This window comes from Chiloscyllium punctatum, chromosome 37, assembly GCF_047496795.1.
Source record: "Chiloscyllium punctatum isolate Juve2018m chromosome 37, sChiPun1.3, whole genome shotgun sequence".
Taxonomy (NCBI): Eukaryota; Metazoa; Chordata; class Chondrichthyes; order Orectolobiformes; family Hemiscylliidae; genus Chiloscyllium; species Chiloscyllium punctatum.
Window position 1 is genome coordinate 48,204,584 of NC_092775.1, and position 6,000 is coordinate 48,210,583.

A 6,000-nucleotide genomic window follows, 5' to 3' on the forward strand; every position below is an offset into this window, starting at 1 on the left:
TATCCTTTATGAATCCATTGTAACCGTTTAAGTTAATTTCTTGATCTATTATTCTCAAAATATGTCTCTGTGAAAGATATGATATCTAACTTCTCTAATTTAGTATAAGATTGCAACTCTAACATGAATATTTTAAGTGTCAGCTATTTATAGGTTCTGTTGCTTTACAAAGTAGCACCATATAACTAGTTGCAGTTATGCTTTTTGTATTCTGCCTATGGCAGTAAGACTACAGTCAGCTAAAGCACTCCTGTAATTCTCTTAGATTAAATGCTTTTTAAAAGCTTACTCAATGATCTATGCCAAGCTGAACATCTTTTTATACATTCAGGAGATGTGGGTGTTGTTGGCTGGACCAGCATTTAACTCCTACCCTTGATTTCTCTTAAGTGATGAAGTGTCTTCTTTCTGGTCCCGTCCAAATGACTTAGCTACACCCACAGTGTTGCTAAGGAGGTTGTTTTCCCATGTACCTGCTGTCCTTATCCTATTAATAAATGGTAGTTATTGTGGATTTGGAAGATGCTATCAAAGGAGCTTTGGTGAATTTGTGCCATACACATTGCTGGTACTGTGCATCATTGTTGGAGGGAGTGAATGTTTGTGGATGTTGAGCCAATCAAGTAGACTGCTCAATTGTGCTCTGGATGGTGACAAGCTGCTTGGGTAATGTTGAAACTGCATTCATCCAGATGAGTAGGAAGTATTTCATCACACTCCTGACTTGTGCCTTGTAGATGATGGACAGGCTTTGGGGTGCCAGGAGGTGAGTTACATGCTGCAAGATTCTTAACCTCTGTTCTGTTCTTGTAGTCATAGCATTTATATAGAGTCATAGAGGGCTACAGCCCAGAAAAGGGCCCTTTAGACCATCAAGTGCACCAGTCAAATATAATCACTCAAGCCCATTTTCCAGCACTTGGCCCATAGCCTGTATGCCTTGGCATCTCAAGTATACATTTAAATTCCTAAACTTTATTAGGGTTCTACCTCTACTATCCTAACAGTCAGATTCCCACTACCCTTGTTTTCCCTCATCCCTATCTAAACTTCCTGTCCCTTAAATCTATGCTGGCCATGGTCACTGATCCCTCCAACCAAGAGGAAAAGTTCATTCTTGTCTAATCTGTTCATACCCCTCATAATTTTATACATCTGTTATGTACCCTGTCAGTCTCTAAGGAAAACAATGCTAGCTTATCAAATCTCCCTTGGATAGTCCAGTTCAGATTCTGGTCAATGGTAACCCACAGGATGTTGCGACTGGGGGATTCAGAAATGGTAATGACATTGAATGACAAGGGGCCACGGTGAGTTTCTGTCTTGTTGGAGATGCCTTTGCTTGGAATTTGTGTGGTGTGAGTGTTATTTACCACTTGTCAACCCAAACCTGAATATCATTCAGGTCTTGCTGTATTTGGCCCTGGACTGTTTCAGTATCTGAGGAGTTGTGAATGCTGCTGAATGTATAGTAGTTATTAGCAATCATCTGACCTTATGAGGATAATATAATTGAAGCAGTTGAAAACAGTACCATGCAGAATGCAGAGGGCTCTTGTGCCACAGCGGTAGTAGCATACTTCTGGACCAGAATGCCCAGGTTGCAGTCCCACCTGCTCCAGGTGTGTGCCATAATATCTTTTAAACTGGTTGATAAGAAAATATAAATATCCCGAGGAACTCCTGCAGAGAGAACCTGGAATTGAGAGATGATTTTAAGGGTGACCTCAGAGGTTTATAAAATCATGAGGTGCATGAATAGGATAAATAGATGATGTCTTTTCCCTAGGGTGTGGAAGTTCAGAAGTGGAGGGCATAGGTTTAGGGTGAGAGGGGAGAGATATAAAAGAGACCTAAGGGGCAAGTTTTTTCACACAAAGGGTGGTGCATGTATGGAATTAGCTGCCAGAGGAAGTGATGGAGGCTGGTACAATTACAACATTTTAAAAGGCATCTGGATGGGTATGTGAATAGGAAGGGTTTAGAGGGATATGAGCCAAGTGCTGGCAAATGGGACTAGATTAGGATAGGATATCTGGTCGGCATGGACGGGTTAGACCGAATGGTTTGTTTCCATGCTGTACGTCTCCATGACTCTGACTCTAATGTTTTGTGCTCTATATTGGCGTAATTGGTTTGGTAAGATGACAGCATTTTCAAAAGCAATCTGTTTTTAAATTTGCAAAAAGCACCTAGGCCATGTTGCAATACATCTACTTCCAGTGTCCGATCATGTCTTGTCTGATGTCCTCATATTATGGTAGGCAGGATTTTGTTAATAGAAATAGCGAAGAGAATCAGATGTGTTGTGGTCTTGTCACACATCAGGATGTCCTTCTTGAGCAAATACTGAATCTTAGTAGCAATACCTTTTCAGTGAAGTTGGAATGTATGAGTCGGAGTTCAATCTGAGACAGCATGGTAGATCCTATTTATTTGTGGTGGTCATATTTGTTTAACATCTTCAGGCTTGTTTAGGTCAGACAGTTATGGATTAAGTAGACCATAAAACGTTTAACTGTCTGATATTAATCTGGCACTTTATGCTGTTAAATGTTAATTCATATAATTATGTTGCTGCAATCCGTCAGTGAGGGTTGATGTCATGTTTTGCCTTTATCTGATCCATGACCATGATGTCAGCTACACAAACACAACCAGGTACACTTCATTAAATCATGTATGTTGTGATAGGTCTAAACTTACTGATATACCTAGTGGAAACAATCAAATTATATTGTCCATATGGCATCCAGATGGACAGACCAGCAGCTGTACTTCACATCTAGGTTAGAAAAGAAGCTGGCATTAAAAAATCTAGGCTGTTGGTGTTTTGTGTGGGAACCTTTTGAGAGAGGTTGAGGTCCCTTGAATCTAGGCATACTGTTATGCTCTTGTTGTCTTTCTTTAAGACTACACCATTCTATGCAGTGGTCGACCTCCAAATGATACAATTTCAATTCATATCATTCAAATCTTCTCCTGAATGTGCAACTACACTTCTTTGGATGATTGATAATTGGGGTCGGATCATCTTTGAGATGCAATGTCACATGATCCTTCTAATTGCTGATCGTGTCAAACAGGTACAGACATTTGAGATCATTAACTGACTCCATGGCTTCCCACTTGGTCTGTTCTACTACAGGTGGTGTGGCTTGGAAGTCAAAGGTAATGTTGACATTTGTGCATAACACTAATCCTGTCATTGCTGGACCATTGATATCTACCAGGCAGAAGATTTCGGAAATCGAATTTGAAAGTGTATATTAAAACTGCAGTGTGTTTGTACCACTGCATTGAGTTGATTTGTTGTCTTTTGTAGGTTTTATCATGGAATACCACTTGTTGGGATACATGTCTTCTGGGGGAAAGTGAGGTCTGCAGATGCTGGAGATCAGAGTTGAGAATGTAGCGCTGGAAAAGCACAGCAGGTCAGGCAGCATCCGAGGAGCAGGAGAATTGATGTTTCGGGCACAAGCCCTTCATCAGGAATGCATGTCTTCTGGAATGCATTGTGGTAAAATATCAACACTATTGCCAGCATGAATTTTGGCTTTGGGGGTGTGTCGGCCTGTCTTTTGAGGATATTGTGTTGATGATAAAAATGAGGCTAATTTTATTGCAGTGTGGGAGATTGACAATATTAAAAGCTTGAGTATCTTCCAACGGTTGCTTTTTGCATTGTTGGCTGTGTATTTTGTTAAGTTTGTGTACATTTAGACAGCTTTTCCATGTTGCTGGCATTATGATGTACCATGTTTATTACCTGGATCACCATCATCTGGGTCTTTTGAAACCATATTTTCTGGACGTGCGGGCCCAGTGGTTTTAGTGTCATGTTTTGCAGAAATGAGAAAACACCAGACAACTTTTGCAATTGTGATGAATAACGTGTGACAGACCTTGCTGGTTTGATGCATTTTACTAAACCTGTTACCTCCACTCAAAGCATGTAATTGATTTCAGCCTACTACTAGGACTTCATGTTGGTGTCCATCTTTCAGCAAGTCATCAATAGTATGGGCCTTTTTCTTGCCCAAAAGATCGTTCTGGAAAGCTTTGATTGGAGTAGAGGCAATTATGAACAAGTTTATAATCTCCAAGTTCTTCAGAAAAATCAGACTCTTGTCCTTTCCTGCATTATCTGGCAAAAGATGTCAATGTTGTCAATAGACACTTGAGCTCTGTCCATATGACATATATTGGAGCTTATTGATCCAAAAATTGATTTATACTTTGAGCTAGTCCTCAAGTACTCTTCAAATCTTCTCTAGATCTTTTGCATCAACCTCAAAAAACAGAATGTATTTATTTGATGAATCCCTGTCTAACCAATATCGAGTAATACTTTCAGAGAGTTCATGTCTGGATAATTTCTGCCTTAATTTGCAAAGTAAAGCTGCATGTGTTACTAAAATATTTTAAATGAATGTCACAGGCTGTCCAAATCCATAGTCAAATGCTTGTCTTCCATTTTTAGTTGAAGGTTAGTGGCTTTTTGTTTTGACGTAAAATACAGGCCTGGCAGTATATGTGGAGAGAAAGCAGAGTTAATGTTTTGGGTCCAGTGATCCTCCTTCAGAACTGGAACTTTTTCTAGCAATTCCTTTTTTTGTTTCCAGTTCACAGCATTTGTTCCTTTCTTTTACTGGGTTTGTTCTTTCATTTTTTTTTCTTCCTCCCTCTTATTTAATTATTTATGGCCTCTTAAAGAAGATTTGATTGTATATCTCTGTCTTTTAGATAAAGTCTTGTAGAAGGATTTTTTAATTTCAAAAATACACTTTATTATGAGATTTTTATGTATACACAGTCATAAACAATTCAGTTCTGTACAATAGCAGAGGAAGAAAACAAGCAAACGTTGGAGTTGGACTCTATCCAACAGATAAACCAAAGGCGTCTCTACTTGTACAAGACTTGTACATGCATCTGAGGCACCAGGTGGTCTGATAACCTCAGCACGAAGACCTCAGAATGGTCTTTCCCCACTGCGTCTTGGTTGCAGCTACCTCGAGCTTAGCTGCGTCCCTTAGCACTTAGTCCTGCGCCTTGGAATGTGCCAGTTGGCAATTCTCAGTTGAGGGCAACTCTTTGTTCTGGAAGACCAACAAGTTTTGGACAGACCAAAGAATGTCTTCAACTGAATTGATGGTCCTCCAGGTACAGTTGATGTTTGTCTTGGGGCATCATGGAGCAACTGAGGACAAACCTTGACAAAAGCCACTACATCTTTCTCCAAACATCCTTTGCAAAGGCACATTCCAGAATGAGATGTGTGACAGACTCTACTCCCGTGTTGGCAGTGTGCGGTGGCATGGACCAACGGGTATAAGAGAAAGATCTCCCAAGTAGTGCAATTTTCACCACTAGCTGAATGATGTCTTGGTGCTTGTTGGAAAGTTTTGGGAAATGTATTCTGCCAAGTTACTTTGTCCTAGCAGCAGCACACTGTCATACACCTCCACCAGGTTCTGGCCAATCACATCCCCACAGAGCTTCCAGGAGTTTTATTCTTTGCTAGGGACCCTCGGGCCTTGGTCTCCTCATCCAGAGATAACGGCTGGTTTAGCTTTTCCTGCATGCTGTCACCTAAGACCTCTGGTAAAGGACAGGAATAACTGGGAGGCCACACTGTCTGTGGGCTTTGTTTCATACAGATTGGCATAAAAGGTTTTGCTAATCCTCAGGATGTCATGTTGCATCCACCAGAGGGAGCACACAATAGGACCGATGAAAGCACTGATGCCAAATTGGAGCAATTCAAATATATTGCAGCACACTTCACTCAGTGTTATTGATTTTAGGACATTCATGATCTAAGTTGAGAGAGTAATAAAAGACTACAAAGGGATACAAAGTTTAAATGTGTGAGCAAAGATCTGACAAATGGAATATAACATGGAAAGATGTGGAATTGACCATTTTGGCAGGACGAATAAATAAGCATATTGTCGAAATGGTGAGAAGATTGCAGAGTTCTGAGATAAAGGTTAA